This window comes from Polypterus senegalus, chromosome 16, assembly GCF_016835505.1.
Source record: "Polypterus senegalus isolate Bchr_013 chromosome 16, ASM1683550v1, whole genome shotgun sequence".
Classification (NCBI taxonomy): Eukaryota; Metazoa; Chordata; class Cladistia; order Polypteriformes; family Polypteridae; genus Polypterus; species Polypterus senegalus.
This window is the reverse complement of record NC_053169.1, coordinates 25,762,483-25,781,692: the sequence shown is the minus strand read 5'-3', so window position 1 is coordinate 25,781,692 and position 19,210 is coordinate 25,762,483.

Below are 19,210 nucleotides of genomic sequence, written 5' to 3'. Positions count from 1 at the left end.
AAAGAATCACAAAGCGATTTGATTTCATCAAATTACTAAGTACTAGGGCAGGGGTCCTCAAACACGGTCCTTGAGGGCCGCAGTGGCTGCAGGTTTTTGCTCCAACCCAGTTGCTTAATAAAAAGCACTTATTGCTAAAGTAACACTTCTGCTTCACTTTAGTGATTTTGAGCCCTTATTGCTTAATTTTGTCTTAAACAGCTATTTTAATTGCTCCTTCTTATTAATAACATGCAAATGACAAGAGAGAGCAGCATTTCTCCATTTACCTTATTTACATTTACACCTGTGTGTATTTATCTGCACTATTGGGTTTAATTAAATACTTGGAAGAAAAATGAAGAGAAAAAAGTGAAGGACTGAGAATTACTCGTCCATTTTAGCCTTCAAATCATTTGCATGATAGAAAGGGAAAGAAAATCTAGGATATGAGAATGACCTGACATAGCAGAGTTAATTTAATTTCATAGCTTGTTAGTGCTTTATTGGCAAGAATTGCTTTCTAATTAAGCAACCAGGTCAGAACAAAAACCTGCAGCCACTGCGGCTCTCCAGGACTGGGATTGCGGACCCCTGTACTAGGGTGTTGTACCGCATTATGGAAGCTGTGAGAAGTCAAGCAAAATGACACCTTTTAATGGCTAACTAAAATGATTACAATATGCAAGCTTTTACATCTGATTACATCTTGCGGGCCTGAGTTGCCTTGAAAGCTTGCATAATGTAATAATTCTAGTTAGCCAATAAAAGGTGTCATTTTGCTTGACTTCTCACTACGTCAAATTACTAAGAGAAGCAAATCACATTCTGCAGGATCAGTTCCTAATGAGGAAACTGGGTAAACAAAATGTCAGTCTTAACTCAGGCATGAATTTAGACAGCATCAGGAAATGGCCCCAGATTAAGGCAGGCATTTGAAGACCCAGCATGCCAAGGTGCAAGCTAGCCATTTTCTGACAAACTCAGGTTTACAAGCTTAACACTTTCTGAAGTTGTTCTAGTCATCGTTCCTAACAAATTGCATGTTGCTTTGTACTCATAAATGAATGATTTACAGAGTGGAGAAGAATGAGGACACCACAGATGCTGTTGATTTATGTAGTCCGATTATGATGCTTGCTCTAAATCAGGGGTGTCCAAGACGTTGATCGCAATTGACCAGTAGATCACAAAGGTAGTGCAGGTACAGTAGATCGTGTTGCATTCAAAAAAACCTTTTTAAACGTTAGTCTATCATATATCCTCCCTATGGCATTTGTCACTTGCTTGACATACAGGGCGGCCAGTCTGAGATCTCTTTTCTTTTAACACACTGGTCATCCCGCACGCACAATCAAACACGCAAGCTACTGCAAAACTCTGGCTGTGGTCTAGTTAGCCTTCCAATTTATATCGACTAAAGAAGGGATTTTAAGAAAAATTGTTTGGGGAGGGTATGGGCTGGATGTGGAATTGGATGAGGATTTTTTTCTCACAATGTCACAAACGAAGTGCGTTTGTCTGATCTGTCAATCTATCATTTGCTATTCCAAAGAAGAAAAATGTGGAAAGGCACTTTCGAACTGTTCATAAAAAACAACGAAACTGACTTCCTTCCGAAAAGAGATCTGAGAAAGAGAAAGGAGAGGGAACTAAAATTGCAGTTAATCGGACATCCGTCATTTTTCACTCGGCTGATTTCAAAAGCAAAGGTAGACACACCGAAGCATCGTTCCAGGTGAGTCACTCGATCATTAAGCATAAGAAGTTCTTCCAAGAGCTACCTCCTTGACTGCATTATTCGCCTGTACTTATTTATGCAAGTCAGCCTTTTCCCACATGAAGATTATTAAATCCAAATACTGTAGTGACCATATATGTATTGAATTGTTATGGTGCCATAAAGGTTATTCAGTTATGAAAGGTATGACAACATATATTTTATGTATAAAGTATACTCAGTATATATATATATATATATATAGTATATATATATATACTGCGGTGGGTTGGCACCCTGCCCGGTGCCCTGTGTTGCCTGGGATTGGCTCCAGCAGACCCCTGTGACCCTGTGTTATATATATATATATATATGTATATGCCATATCAATGCATCAGACATGAGCCATGCTACTCATGGGATGATCAGCCATTCATTATGACCAATTATTTATTCCCTATCAAATTGTCAGTTGTTTCTATGTCTGACAAATGCGTAATCATTTCCTAGTGTGCTGGGGTCTCCATGATCGGACCCTCTCCAATCATGGCCTTCTCAGTGTAAGCCTAATGTTTTACCTACTAGTAGCACTCATAAAGGTTTTTCTTCACAAAGAAAACTGAAGGCAAGTGGTGTGGCAGAGAGTAGAACTTCAGAGACCTTCAAAACTCAATTTGATGTTATTTTGGAATAATTAGGTGGATAGGATACCTGGCCATTGTAATCTTCCACTTTGATTTGCATGCAAATTGTGTTATTGCCTCTGGGGGCAACCAATTTATTGAGCACGAATGTGCCAAGCGAACTGGAGCTCCACCTGAGGGTTGGTCCTTGATTTGAACCCAGTAGTCCAGGGACACCAATCTGCCTTTCTGCCATCTGGAGGCTGGATTGTTTAGACTGGACAAGTAATGAGGGGATGTTAAAGGATATTGGAAGTGGATAATAAGGAGGAAATACAATTATTTGAATGTATCTCTGCTGGGGATGGCTGTGGCCTCCATGGACCTTTTCAAGTTAAATAAACAGATTTACAACATTCACCTTTTTTTGGAACCCACTGACTGCACAAAGGAAAGACTGACTCAGTGCAAGGTGCCAGTCCATCAAATCAGGGTCACACTGACTCATATTGGGCCAACAATATCCTAACCTACACTGTAATCAATCCCTGGACCATGGGGGTATAACAAACAGTCTATCTGTTATGCCTGTTAATTCCATCGTCTGGTCATGAGGAGACAAAGTCTGTTCTAGGTAGCTACAGTACAGTGCAGGGCAGGAACCACCCTTAGGTGGGATGTCAGTTCGTCTCATGCACTCACTCTCACAATCATTCAACCCAACAGTTATGTGCCCTGCCTAAGAATGAAACCTTTGTCTAGGGGGTTGTGCCACACAGTCCACCCATCAAGCACTCTTATTCCCTTATAGGTTTATGAGAAGGACAATTCTATCCCAGAAACTGTGAGCACAGGACAGGAACCAACACTGGATGCGATGCCAGTTCAACACAAGGCACACTTATTCACACTGGGCCGATGTTGAGTTGTCTGCATGTCTTTCTTCCAAGATGGGCTTAACTTAATAAAATAATCTTAATAAATCTAAAATGCAAATAAGCACATTACAGAGATAACCCTGAAGTGCATTTTAAATGCTATCTGCTTTAGATTCCATATTATGTTTGTACAGTAGGGGAGCAACCTTATGGGCACATTAGTGTTTTATGTTATTAATATGTAAACGAGCAAATTCTTTCCAGATTAGATAAAGGCTGTCGTTTTAGCCGAGTTAAAGATTAACTTTGAACTGCACTGGTTCAGGTCAGCTGTAGCACAAACCTGCCATAAAATGTGTTAATCTTTAACACTAATTATTATAACTTGTTCTATTCTGAAGTTTCTCTCTCTCTCTCTTATTTCCTTTCTTGCTATTTGCACTTTTTCCACATATTTTGCTCTCATGTATCCATCTTCCATAAAGGGTAGCAGCCCACCTGAACAGTCAGTTATGTTGCCACCTCATCATGTTATGACGGTGGTGCAATTCCAGGCCAGAACGCCTTCTTTGTGCAGTCTGCATGTTCTCTCTGTGTTCATTTTATTTTGCACCTTGTTATCTCTGCAGTTCAAAGTAAGGAAGTTGGTAAAATTCAAAGAGGCGTGTGCATCAGTGTGTCCTACGATGGACTGGCATGAGTTTTTGCTTTATAATTAATGCTGCTCAAGATCTGCACTTGATTATCAGATTAAGAAAACATGTCAAAGCCCAGCTGCATAAGCAGTAAATGAAAATGAATGGAAAATCGGATAGAGTAGTGATTCATATTCAGAAGAAATGAGACTTGACAAAAAGAGGCAGACCAGCCATACAGGTAAGACAGGGCATGTGTCTGACTGTGCCCTGCATCTCATACCAGCCTTGCTAATAAAGATCACAATTTTACTGACGTAGCACCCATTCATCTACACTCACTGAACAAATTATTATGACCATCTGTACATCTGCTTATCGATACAGTAAGCTAATCAGCCAATCATGCAGCAGCATGCCATGCATACAATCATACACATGTTCACAGAAAACACCAAAATGGGGAAAAAAATGTGTTCTCAGTAATTTCAACCGTGGCATTATTGTTGGTGCAATTTTCACTTAGACATTTCAAAGTAGTGCTGCTCTCTTTTCACTTCACAGACCTCTCTGTGTCATTCTCTCCTCTTACTCTCTTTCTTATATGCATTTTAGCTTGTCGGTCATCACGATTAAATTGTTTCATAGCTTGTGAGATGACTGACTGTGTTGTGAGGAATATTTATTATATCTTCTTGCCAAAGAAACAATCAAATGTGTTGTTTATAGATTAGGACTGCAGTAATAAGAGGGCAAGAATTCAGTCTCGCTTGAGAGAAAATTTGCTCTTGAATGAACTAAACTGATTTTATTACACAGTAAACCCTAACCCTAACCCTAACCCTGTCAAACCCAACTGACAGTTTAAGAAACGCTCTAAATAATTGATGTTAAGTTAATGGGCAACATTGTATCATGTTTTATTCTGAAAAAATTGTTTCCATATCTGAGGATTTTATATGTTACAAATGACTTTAGATGGCATCACAGTTAATTTAGTATCTTCTACTTTGTAATTGATTTTGAAGTAGCAGAAACATTTTTTTGAGATACCCTTACATGGTGAAAGTTAATATAAATCAAAGCAATGTCTTAGAAGGTCCTCTGAATATTTAACTGGCTAGTTTGGTTGACAAAATTATTTCACATAGGTCATAGACCATCTTTCTTAAAAAGTCCAGGCTGTTCCTAAAAGTCTTTCCAGTTATTCATGGAGTGTATCTTATCAGATGCAGGCCAGGTCTCCAACTAGCATTTGAATGAATGCACATTTTGGGATTTTGAAAGGTTTTTATTTTATTTTGTGATTAATTCTGTATTATTTGCTTTTTGCAAGTTTCTTTGGGTTAGGAAATGTGCTGAATCTAAATACTTCTTTTTTACGTTGTTAAAATTTCTTAATATTATATTTTTATTGTCTTTATTCCATCATTTTGTTATTCATGGGTACCTCCATTTTTTGGCTTTGCTGCCATAATGTGCAGACCCATTAGTAGTGGGCGTGGTCTTAGAAGTTGTAACCTGTGATGTCACTTGAGTGACAGTATCAGGGTGAGTATCTCCAACCTCTCATTGTCCGAGATTGTGGATAAGTTCCAGAGTGTATAGCAAGTGACACTTCTTTAGTTCTTCTTCTTCTTTATTTTCTGAAGCTTGACATTTTTCAATATTTTGTGTTATTTTGAATCTGGAATTGGGTTTTTAATATTTGCAATGACAAACCTTTGAATTTGTCTAGTGATAAGGATTTACAGTAGTGGCAGATCTTCTGTCTTCCCAGTCATACACATCAGCCAGACTCTTTGGTTTCTGTTTTGTGTTCATCTCATGGGCCTGTCCTTATTAAACTACCTCCTGATCAGAACAGCACCCTAGAACAGTGGTGGCGAACCTATGGCACGCGTGCCAAAGGGGGCACGCAGAGCCCTCTCAGTGGGCACGCGCGCCGTCGCCCGAGCACAGAGTTCGTTACTATAAAGCCAGAGGAATGCGGGGCCGGGCTGCTCCCCTCACCGCTCCCCCTCTTCACGCGCTCCGGAGGACTTTTCTCACATCACCCGCCCCTCTGCCCAGCAGCCCAATGGGAGCGCTTCCTTCCTCTCCTGTCTGGGGTAAGGCGGGCGACACACATGCTGCTTGAGGGTGCGACACGGACTGCAGCCTTTTGAGTCTGTAATTCCCGTGGTGGGGTTGGAGGGGATGTGGTATAGCGGGTCCACAGCTCAAAATTGAAAAGGCCAGTTTTAACAGATAATTGCCGCTTCGCGCTTAAAGGGTTATGGTAGAGTGGCGGGCGGTTTCCGGGAGCTTTGTGACGCGGGCAGTCCTCGCTTAAGCGCACAGGTGAGGAGTCGTCCGCATATGTAATTATTGCCGGGAGTTGCTAATCGCCACACCTGATCCACGACCCCGTAATATATAATAGAGGCTTTGGGGGCGGAGCTTAATAGGGAAGACCTGCGTGAAACACTTGAGAGGATCGAAGGGATGACAAAGGACAGCACAGTTAGTTATGAAAATGAAATCCTTAAAGTGTGGAATTCTCTGCCAAATAATCTTAAGTCAATGAAGGCACTTGAGATTGCTTTCCTTACTTTGTTTGGAACATCTTATGCTTGTGCGCAGCTGTTTTCAGCTTTGAATTAAATCAAATCTGACACCAGAAACAGACTAACAGATCACCTGAGTGATGCATGTGTTGCTCTCAAACTTACAAAGTATGAGCAAAGGTTAGACAAATTATCAGCATGCATACAACAGCAAAAAGCACATTAATTGTTCAAAAGCATACCGAATGCAAACTTTTACCTTTCAACAAAAAGTTGTTTGTATCATTGAAAGCTCCGTTATTATGTTTTTCTTTTAAGACAAAAGATGTTAATGTATGAGTGGCTTTTCTAAACTAAAAGCTCAGTAGATAGACAGACAGACAGAGCATCAGTATTGGCAGTCTAGTCCAATTTACCATCCAGCTGCACTCCCAGGTATTTATAAGTCTGTACCCTCTGCACACGCTCACCTCTGATGATCACGGGGTCCATGAGGGGCCTGGGCCTCCTAAAATCCACCACCAGCTCCTTGGTTATGCTGGTGTTCAGTTTTAGGTGGTATTCAGGTTAAATTGCCATGTTGGCACTTTGCGATAAATAAGTGGGTTTTGGATTGCAGTTTGGGCACTTGGTTTCTAAATGGTTCGCCATCACTGCCCTAGAACATACTGGATCTCCTCCTTGTAATCTTGGTGAGGGGCAAGATGTATAGAACAAACACAATATATAATAATTCCACACCTATTTAAGATGGCTGCACATGGCTTCAGGCATCCAAGCTTTTGGATTCAGTTCTGAACAACAGTCAGAGTGAGGGCTGAGGATTTTGTGCTTCAGTTCGACCTTTTGCAACGTATAGTGCATTTTAAGTATGACTTTGAGTTTGTATTTTCAGCTCTGACATCCACTCCTGCCTTTGTCTCCTTCTTGTTAACCAGAATCTTGTTTAAGATTCACGCCTGCTCCTATCAGCCTCATTTAATCGTCTGTTTTTTTTTTTCTTTCCTTTTTGTAACACTTCTGGCCATGACGCTGCTTTTCACGTTTGGTCATATTTAGTTCATTCTTCATCACCCTGACTCCTGGTAAGAATTTTATTTGTACAGCAGTATTTTCATAGCCAAGAATGCTGTGTTTCAATTGTCAAATATACGCAAAATTATACTTGATATTAAGTTTGTTTTATTAACATACTTTGTGTATTCCGAGAATGAGAGAAAGATGGTCATTGTCTTTGGAGGACGTTGAAAAGCTTGTCATGCACCAGCGGACGGCACCTACACAATAACCAAATAACCCTTCCACTAAAACCAAAGCATTATTCAAAATTCATATTCAAAAGTTAAAGAAAAACTACTCTTTAATGGAACCTATTGTGTTTCAGTTATCTTTTTGTAATGTGTTAATGTTAAGCTAGCAAAGGTTCAGGCCCGGTCTTAGGTATTATGGGGCCCTAGGCGAAGGGGGGGTCCAGGGCCCCCCTGGAAGCTCTGCGAAATGCGTGAAAATTAGACCAAGGAGACGTTTTCTAGTAACGTTACGAGGTCATCGCCCTGCGTCCCTTTTTTGCCCGTTCGACCCATAGAGATCTTGACTCAAACCGCTCCGCTTTTATAGACAGCCGCCCACACGGACACGCCCCCGCTGGCCCACGTGATTTAAACATGCGAGGGGAGGGGCGGGCCGGGGGCCTGGCCGCCGTCGATCCGGGGCCCTAGGCGGTCGCCTACTTTGCCTATGCCTAAGGCCGGGCCTGAAAGGTTGTTGTGTTGCTAGCCCAAAGTTTGGACATCAATATGTGTGGGCTTCTGTTTTTTAAAATGTGGTATATTGATGTTCTGCTTTTACACCACCATTAAACAACAAGATAAAATAACAATGAAAAAATTATTTAAAATGAACCAGAATGTGGTCCAATGATACTCAGAAAATAACAACAGTAAAAAAAATTAAATAAAATGAAACAAAATTTCACTTCAAGAGACACTCTACACAATCGCAAGCCTGTTGGTTTAATCCCCAGCAAACCATTAAATCTGCCAGTGCTTCAGTTATAGAATAATGGAAGTAATGGTTTACAATCTAAATAAATATGGAAATGTTAAATATGGAATATTAAACCCAAAAATACCCAAGACAAAGTCACAAAACACCTGGTTCACTCCTCACTGCTGCCCTTCTGCATGACTTAAGTCAAGTTATGGGCCAAATCTATAAAAAACAAAAATAACAGTATTAGACTTATCGTGATGAAAATTGCAGTTGTCAGTTCTGTCCACACTGAAATCTGTAAAACTCCTCGAGTTGAACTGATGTCACATTGTGCGGCTTCAAGTCGTAGACCACGTCAGAGTTGCTGACAGCAGTTTGCTGCTCTTATCAATTTAAATGACTGAACATTGCTGGCCATGTCACATTTAGCGACTGCATGCCAATTATCCAGTACAGTCATCCTCGCCCATTTTTGTGACAGCCAATAACGTGCTGCCTGATGGAGTCACTGCGGTACAAAGGGTTAACAGCTACAATGAATTATGGTATGTAAAGCAAGAGACATCAGACAGATGACCTTCTCTTGTTTTTGTGAGGTCCTAAACACTTGTGTTCCTTATTCCTTGTCACTGCATTAAATGCACTGCACTTCCAGAAGGGAATTCGCTGGTTGCCAGCTCTCATGCACGGAGAGCCTACCGTTATGACTAAAGACACACCCAAACCTGTTTGATTCCGTCAGGGCGACTTGTAGACAAATTGGGGTGAGTCGTTGGGCCTGTTCCATTATGCAACTGGCATCACGGGGCACACTGTCGACTGCCTCAAACTTGCTAAGATTATGTAAATGAAGGCAATGACTGAAAATTGATGGGAAAGTCACGCAATGTGATGTGGCCTTAATAATAAGACGAATTCTTTACATTTCATTTAGTGCTATCTCACTACTCAAAGCGCTTTATATAGTGAGTGTGGAGTGCAACACTAGGAGTCGCTGTTGCTCCTCTAACCTGACAGACAAACACTCAGGACACCAGGTAAAAGTACTAAGAAGAGTTTTAATTCTAATTCTTCTTATTCATATTGTTCTAAGCACCACAGCCACTATATACAAGTAAATAGTTAAAAACAATAATCATAATTCTCTCCTCCAAACTCCCCAGCAAGCTCTGTCCTCTACATCCCAATTCCGGCTCACTTGCTGCGTTCCCATCAGTCCTTTAAATAATCCTTGACCCAGAAGTGCTTCTGTCCTTCTAACCACGTGACTGACTGGCATTTCCGGGTCTAATGAACAACTGACATTTTCTTCAGCCTGGAAGTACTTTGGGGCTTTCATCCTCGTAACTACCTCATACTTCCAGGCTAAAAGGAAAGTATGAGTCCCCAGGTTCTTCAACAGCGCCCCCTGGCGGCACCCAACAGGGCTGAGAAACCGAATTTCAAGTCCCAGGATGCCCTGCGGGAATCCAGGGCACCGCCACACTGCAGGGGTGCTGCCATCTAGCGTTTTGGGGGAAGCAGTGTATCTAGTAGGGGGAGCTAGCTCCCTTGTTGGAATAAGTTCTTTTGTAATTGTGGCATGTTACATAACCCAAAACTATATAGATATAATATAAAAAGGCGATAAACCTCCCTTAGTGATATGGCGGTAAGAAATCACATAGGAGAAATAACTTAGCTTTCTTTAATGACAGTTTACGCTGCATAACAAACGAGGAAGCCATGACAAGACCGTCACCAAAGTGGGGGCCCGATGTATAGAGTCTGCCATTTTTGTCTCTGCGTTGGAAAGATTTTCAGGATCGGATAACGTTATCTCCCTCCGTCCGTCGGCTTCAAACGTGTGCCGGGCAATGTTCCAAGATTTTATACCCTTTCTTCATGTGTAGGCCCCCACTTTGGTAAATCATGCCATTCCAAACAAGGCAAAGAGAGGATACAATTTCATGCTGAGTTTGACACACAGAAATATTGCACGTTGCCCATTTCGCAGTTGTCCTTAACTTGTCTAGCAGTTCTAAATGCTGGGCCCCTGTACTAAATCTGGCTTTGTGTTAGCTGTGCATGTGTGAAGAAAAGAAAAGCAGATTTAAAATATTTATGCAGAGCACAGTGATATATTAAACTTATATTCTGATTACAAGTAGTGTCAGCAAGTAGGTGCCTTCCCCATCCTTCCAGTCCATGGGCATCCCGGCCGTGTTGAGATGCTGGCCGTCCATCACAGGAGCCACTTCAACCATTACTAATGTGCAGCATCCACTTGGATGAAGTGACGGCAGCCATTTTTTCACCAGTACGCTCACCACACATTACCTGTTAGGTGGTGAGAGACAGTTAGCCAATTAGAGACAGGCAATGATTAGGGGACCAGAATGACTAGGCCAAGGTGGGCAAATTAATCAGGACATCGAGGCACACCCTGCTTTTTACGAAGGATACCCAGGGATCTATAATGACCACAGAGAGTCAGGACCACAGTTTAACATCTCATCCGAAGGACGCCACAATGTTTACAACACAGTGTCCCCATCACCTCACTGGGTTATTGAGATACACATTCAGACCACAGGGTAGGCAACCCCCTGCCAGCCTCACCCAGCAGCAACCCAAGCTTTTCCTGGTTGATCTCCCATCCAAGTAGTAGCTGAGCTGCTCAAACATGCTTAGCTTCAGCTGGATGCAGTGGTGTAGCTAGTGGCGGGCGGAGGGGGCCCAAAGGCTCAGTACAATTCGCGTGTAAGCAGCAGGGTTCGGAAAAATATGACTCATGAATGAAAAAAGTTAAATTCTCTGATTTTTACCCACAGATGCTTTAAAAATAATTTTCAGACTGTCCTTCTGTGATGCAATCAGATACAGCAGTTGAAATTTATGAGACAATAACATAAGTAAACATAAACATTACACTGATAATAATTTCTAGGAAGATAAACACCTAATTTACAATGTACAATTTCGTTTCGTTATCAATCCGAATGGGTTCCTGCTCTGCGCAGAAAACATCCCCACCTATCACTTGTACAACACACTGGTTCTGGTTTTCACCGTGTAATTATATTTAACTAATAATTATCACACGGCTTATTAGTGCATCTATACTATATTCTTGTCTAGTTGATGCTTATAAATAATTATATGTGAAAAATTATTGCTGTTTCTCTATATATGAATAAATCTATGCAAAATGTCTCAATTTTTCTCTATACGTCATTTTAATTTTCTAATTAAATAGGTTAACATATTCAAATATGTTGAAGGGTGGCAAATTGAAGCCCTGCCCCGAGCGGCACGAACTCTGGCTATGCCACTGGCTGGATGACTTCTTCTGAAGTGCAGGTGCTATGGCTGCCTTTAGGGTTCAAACCAGAATAAGCAGCCAGTGGCTAAGTAGCTGGACTGTAAACTACCAGGCTGCTGGTTCAGATTCCACTTCTGAGTCTCTGGGTGATCCTGAACACACCACTTATCTTTCAAGTGGTCCAGCTGTAGGAATATTAAAGGAATTATTCTGTACACTAGAGTTTTATAAATTGCTTTGGATTAAAACATAAGCCAAGAGGTAAATGTGAGCATAACATTATTTTAAGAGCAGTGAGGATATTGAGATAATGGATAGAGGTCAACAAGCAACTGTTAGCAGCTTACTGAATGTAAAGATAAAAAGGTCCATGGGACTGTAGGTAATGCTGAACTGCGTCATGGTGCTAAAGCTAACTGACAGGTTGTCATCGAAATAGACAGACACTCATCTACTTGTCCTGATAAAGCTTCTCTACCTAAATTAGGAATTAGAAGAAGGCTGTACAGACCCCTGAAAGAGATAAGGCAAGGCCTAACTGCATAGCTCGATGCTTGGCTGCTTAAGACCTGGCACGTATCATGGAACTAACCAGCTCCAGGTCGGTTCTAACGTGTTTCCTTTCCTGTGTTTATTAAAAGTAATAAGTCACAGGCTGGTGGTGAGGGAGGTGCACATTTTGTGCTGACTGGTGCTTTTAAAAACTTAAATGCATACCAGAGTTAGATGGAATATTCAGGATACATCCATCCACCCACAGAAGCCTGACTCGTGGGAAGCAGCAGTAGGACCCAAAACGCATTGGAAGGCACACTTCATGGTAGCCAGTGTGTGCCCGATTGCACATTTTCAAACATGGAAAGAACATTCAAAATCCAAACAGAAAGCCCCAGCGGAATAGAACTAAATCTGGTTATCATCATGATCCATGACTCGGACACATCTGAAGGGTCTGAGATCATTATGGTAGGCCGGCAGACCGTGTGGCCTGTAGTTTAAAGCACTGGTGTCGAACTCAGGTCCTGGAGTCATTCTAACCATCTTCTAAATTACTGACCAGCTTTTGCTGCTAATTAACTTTTTTTGCCTTAATTTTAATTAACTTGACTCAGGTCCCTTTGCTGTTTCTTTTTCCTTAATTAGCAGCCAAATAATAATCCATCCATCCATTTTCCAACCCGCTGAATCCGAACACAGGGTCACAGGGGTCTGCTGGAGCCAATCCCGGGCACAAGGCAGGGTGCCAACCCACCGTAGGACACACACAAACACCAAGCCCAATTTAGAATCACCAATCCACCTAACCAGCATGTCTTTGGACTGTGGGAGGTAACCCATGCAGACACGGGGAGAACATGCAAACTCCACGCAGGGAGGACCCGGGAAGCGAACCCGGGTCTCATAACTGTGAGGCTGCAGCGCTACCCACTGCGTCACCCGCCAAATAATAATGAGACACAGAACAAGCCGCCACATGAGCAGCTCACCTGTGCCCATCACACAATATCTGAAAAATAAAGAAAAGTGAAGGTCTCATTAAGGCTGATCTCTCTGGTCACCAAAACACCGTGAAGGTGTTCTTAGAAAAGAAAACCAACAGTTTTGGAGATGTCTGCTGTGGAAGAATGAGAGCAGCAACAAGCTGTGGAATTAAAAAATGAGTTTAATTAACGGCAAGAATCAGCTTCTCATTAAGAAATTCACTGAAGTGAAATTGGTTGGAGTTTGAAGCCCCAATTTAGCTGGTCATCTCTTGGCTCGTTTCACATCTCATTTCTGTTTGGCTGCCATTTAATGAAGAAAAAAAATCAATTCTTTTAAAATGAAGGGAAAAAGAATTTAATTAGCCGTGAAAACTGGTCACTGATTAGAAAAAGAATGAATACCTGCAGCCCCTGCGGCCCTCCAGGCCCAGAGTTCAACACCCCTGGTTTAAGACATTTTTCTGTAAATCCTAAGGATGCCAGTTAACTCTAAATCAGCGTTTCCCATCCTCAGTCCCGTGGCCCTCCACTGTGGTGCAGGCTTTTGTTCCAACCAGCTTCTGTTTTTAATTGGACTCCTGGGCTAATTAAGTGATGATGTGTTATTTACCAAGTTCTGTGTTTTGGGAACAATATAGAAATTCAAAAACTAAGTTTGGTAAAAAAAAAAAAATCTATATATATTAAAATATACCAAGCAGTTATATGGGAATAATGTATTTTTTTTTTTTTTACAATATTTTCATCTTGATTTTCATTCTACTTTTCTAGGTGTTCTAATTGTTTAATTAATCCATTATTAACTAATTGGTGGGTCGGACTCTAAAGTAGTTGCAGGCTTTGATTATTCTGTGTTGTTTGCCAGCGTGTCTGCTCTGCTCGTTTTTAATTGTCATTAATAAGACACAATGAAGGGGAAAAACTGCACAGAGAAAGGACAAAATATAATGAAATCAACAAAAGAAAGTTAAGCAGTTAAATCAAAAGCAAAAGCAGAAATATTTCTAAATGTCTTATAAATGTAACAATCATGCTGCTGGGCTTTTCTGAATGTAGAATAAAAGAAAAATAATCCCAGCTAATTAAATGAGTTCAGTGCTATCAGGTGTTGTCACTGATTAGGAATCTGGTTGGAACAAAAACCTGCAGCCACAGGGGGTCTCCAGGACCGAGTTTGGGAAACACTGCTGTAAATGATACCTGACAGAGACAGAGACAGAGACAGAGACAGAGACAGAGACAGAGACAGAGACAGAGACAGAGACAGAGACAGAGACAGAGACAGGTATTCTGTACAGCACATTGGCATGGTGCTCACTACACGAAGGGCATATATGAAGAAAAGTTGGTTGTTGACAAGGAGTCCAAATGGCAAATGTTAATAGGCCAGTTTGAAATGGTAAAAGAGAGGGGAGCTGGGCATCTAACTGGTGACGGCCTACTTCAGAGGCAAGATGGCAGTTGTGTCAGAGATTCGGGATGCCAGGAATGGAAATCTTGATGAAGAAAGTTTGCTGAGATATGTAGGGAAGTTGGGCAGGTGGGTTTTGCAAAACTGTTTTGCAGTTAAGGGAATGAGACTGAAGGATCAGATAATGTAAGTTAGTCCAGACCTGTTTAAATGGTATTTTACATTTTGTTACAAAATAAAGCATATTTATGCATTTTGCTAAAACATTCTTTGCCACAGTGACCGGTCCCAGGCTGTTTTGGGTTTCCTAATGCCCAGTGATACCAGGATAAGATACCGATGTCCAGCCACTCTGATTTGGATTAAGCCTGTTTCAGCATGTTATGTGACATGAGTTTCCTTAAAAATATATTATGAGTACGGTGAAGCAACACAGCCCTCAGCTGGAGCAGGCAGGTAGAGGGTGGCATGGTGGCACCTTACAGCTCCAGTTACGTGCCAGATCAACATTTGCCATTGTTGTAGCAGCAGTATTGAAATTCCTATTTGTGTGTTCCTCCAGAATGTGTGTAGGTGTGAGTGTAAATGTGCCCTGTGAAGGACTGGCATCCTAACCAGGGTTGCATCCTGGCTTGCATCCAGTACTGCGGGTATAGATTCCAACAGCCCCCATGACCCCAAATTGGAAGTAGCAGCTTCAAAAATGATACTACTGTTTTATCTTGTAAGGTCCAATGGTGACCCTATTTTCCCCTTTATGTAGACCTTAATAAAATGTCTAAAATCCCATTCACCTACCACTCTGTGATCAGGTACGTTAGGACTTCCTCCCTCCTTCCCTGCTACATCTGTAAGCTCAGGCGATAAGACAGAGTAAAGAAACAGGCAGGAGTTAAGTTACACATTTAGTTATAGATGATTCATAAAAATACCCCAAAAAATTAAGGAAGTAGAATACTATGTGTATATTCTCAAACCATAACCTTACAGCCTAAGCAGAAGTGCATCTTGGGTCCATAGGCGGCTCTCGGCTTATCGTCAGTCTAGCTTGCTTTGTTACCACATGGCTTTTGAATGGAGTATTGAAACCACCCAACATGCCTGTCTCAATATGGCTTCCAAGACAGAGTTGTCTTCCTCATACTGTTCTCTTCATGGGCAGATGGTGAGAGTGAGAAGGCAAGGTGAACAACTTCGTACCATTCTTAAACCAATGTAGTAGTACAGAATGGCAGCCACACTTTACACCATTAGAATTCATTTACTGTCCCTTCCTGACCAGTTGCCAATGGAAGTGCTCAGGTACAACTCATCCCCCAGTTGCTTTTTTTAGTCAGTTTATGGCCTTCCTGTGGTGGACGGCTTATAGGCTCGAAGTCCAAATACAGTCACCCTTGACAAGCTGCTCTGATGCCACACCATAAATTTCACATCCCAAGTCAGTACTGTAGACCAGGGGTCACCAACTCTGATCCTGGAGGGCCGCAGTGGCTGCAGGTTTTCATTCTCACCGTTTTCTTAATGAGTGGCCTGTTTTTGCTGCTAATTAACTTCTTTTGAACTAATTTTATTTGACTTGCTCTTGAAGACTGCGGTGGGCTGGCACCCTGCCCGGGGTTTGTTTCCTGCCTTGCGCCCTGTGTTGGCTGGGATTGGCTCCAGCAGACCCCCGTGACCCTGTAGTTAGGATATAGCAGGTTGGGTAATGGATGGATGGATGCTCTTAAAAACTCTTTAATTTCTTTAATTAGCAGCCAAACAATGAGATACAAAATGAGCCAAAACAACTGGTGTCCATCACACAATACAGTGGAACCTTGGGGCACAACCGTAACATTGAATAACACTGAGAAAACTGACATTACAAGAGTTCACGCTATAGCCTTCCGAACCGCTCGCTGTAAACACTTTTTTTTTATGAGTTTTAAGCACAGGGACAAAAATGAAAATTTGAAAAATCCTTAATTTATACAAAAATTAACCATAAACAACCAAGAAAACTAACACTGCAAGAGTTAACGCTACAGCCTTACGAACCACCGTGAAAAACCTTGAACAACAGAGAAAACCAACGTTGCAAGAGTTGGCGCTAAAGCCATCCGAACCGCTCGCTGTAAACACTTTTTTTAAATGAGTTTTAAGCACAGGGAAAAAAATGAAAATTTGAAAAATCCTTAATTTATACAAAAATTAACCATAAACAACCAAGAAAAGTAACCTTGCAGCAAATCACCATGAATCTTCCTGGCTTTCTCACGTAACATCGCCTCGTTTACGCTGTCCCCTGCAAATTACTTCTCGTTCAACCACACTAGTAACAGTTTTTCCACCTCTTCGGGCACTTGAGGCCTCTGCTTAGTTAACATTGTAACTCCTTTTGCAACAGCAGCTGCTTTAATGGCCTCTTTCTGCTTTAGAATAGTCGAAATCGTAGATTTTGACTTCTTGCACTCGGTGGCAAGATCAGTAACACGAACGCCACGCTCATACTTTTCAATAATTTCTTTCTTTAATTCAATTTCAATTTTCTTCTAACCTTTCTTCTCACCAACACTACATAATCAAGGGCTTTGTTAAATGGTGCGACTCAAACCACTTAAACCTGAACACCAGCAAAACCAAGGAGCTGGTGGTGGGTTTTAGGAGACCCAGGGCCCTCCTGGACCCCGTGATCATCAGTGGCGACTGTGCAGAGGGTACAGACCTATAAATACCTGGGAGTGCAGCTGGATGACAAACTGGACTGGACTGCCAATACTGATGTTCTGTGTAAGAGAGGACAGAGCCAACTATACTTCCTTAGAAGACTGGCGTCCTTCAACATCTGCAATAAGATGCTGCAGATGTTCTATCAGACGGTTGTGGCGAGTGCTCTCTTCTACGCGGTGGTGTGCTGGGGAGGCAGCATTAAGAAGAAGGACGTCTCACGCCTGGACAAACTGGTGAGGAAGGCAGGCTCTATTGTAGGCACGGAGCTGGACAGTTTGACATCCGTGGCAGAGTGACGGGCGCTGAGCAGAATCCTGTCAATCATGGAGAATCCACTGAATCCACTGAACAGGATCATCTCCAGACAGAGGAGCAGCTTCAGCGGCAGACTGCTGTCACCATCCTGCTCCACTGACAGACTGAGGAGATCGGTACTCCCTGACACTCTGTGACTCTTTAATTCCACCCGGGGGGCTAAACGTTAACATTATACACAGTTATTGTCTGTCTGTTATACCTTCATTGTTATCACTCTTTAATTTAATATTGTTTTTTTTGTGAAGGTCTCAGGAATGTCGATCTGCTCAGGTCCACAAAACATTTTAACTGCGCTCTTAGAAAAGAGAAAATTAACAGTTTTGTAAATGTCTGCTAATGCACCATGACAGCAGCAACAAGCCACAAAATTAAAGAACAAGTTTAATTAACAACAAGAATCAGTACCTAATTAAGCAGCTGGTTGGAGTGAAATTGGTTGAGTCTGAGACCCTCACTCTGTTGGTCTTCTCTTGGCTCCCATCCATCCATCCGTTATCCAACCCGCTATATCCTAACTACAGGGTCGCGGGGAATCTGCTGGAGCCAATCCCAGCCAACACAGGGTGCAAGGCAGGAAACAAACCCCGGGCAGGACACCAGCCCACCACAGGGCTCACGCACACACACCAAACACACACTAGGGACAATTTAGAATCGCCAATGCACATAACCTGCATGTCTTTGGACTGTGGGAGGACCCCCATGCAGACACAGGGAGAACATGCAAACTCCACACAGGGAGGACCCGAGAAGCAAACCCGGGTCTCCTAACTGCGAGACAGCAGCGCTACCCACTGCACCACCGTGCCACCCTCTCTTGGCTCCCTCACTTTCTGTTTGGGTGCCATTTAACAAAAGAATGCAGCAATTAGAGGAACGATGAAGAAATTCACAAGAAGTTAATTAGCAGCACAAACAGGGCACTCATTTAAAAAAAAAAAAGGGTCAGAATGAAAACCCGCAGCCACGGTGGTCCTCCAGAACTGGAGTTGGCGACCCCTGCTGTAGACTGTGGGGGTTCAGTTAGATAAACATCGAAACATCAGTGAAGTCAAACATGCCTCCTGAAACACTATCTAATACTACATTTGTTTTGTCAAGTTTACAAATAAAGACATTTAAATTATTTATCACATATGAACATACGGTATGTGCTACAACTCTCTCCACCACAAAAAAAAAAAAAAATCGATATTTTCGAGACCTCTTCACCCAATTTCAGCATAAAGGGGGTGGCTGTAGCTGATCGCATCAGTATCACGATGGGGTGCCATTCCATTGCAAGGCACCGTCACACACACTCACACTTTAATAAAGCAAATATTTGAATTGCCACTTAACATGTGTGTCTTTGGGATGTGGAAGGAAAACCGGAGTACCTGGAGAAAAACCTACAAAAACAAAGGAAGAATACATAAATTCGACTTTGAGAATTCCGGAACATGGGGCGAGTATGGCAGCAGCAATGACCTTGGCACCGCAGAATAATTTAAAATCTGCATATGATAATGTAACATACAGGACGTCACCACTATGCTCTGTGCAGCCAACACATTGAAGCGATCTGAGCACCTGAAAAATGAGCACAATTCAGCAGCAGCAATGATG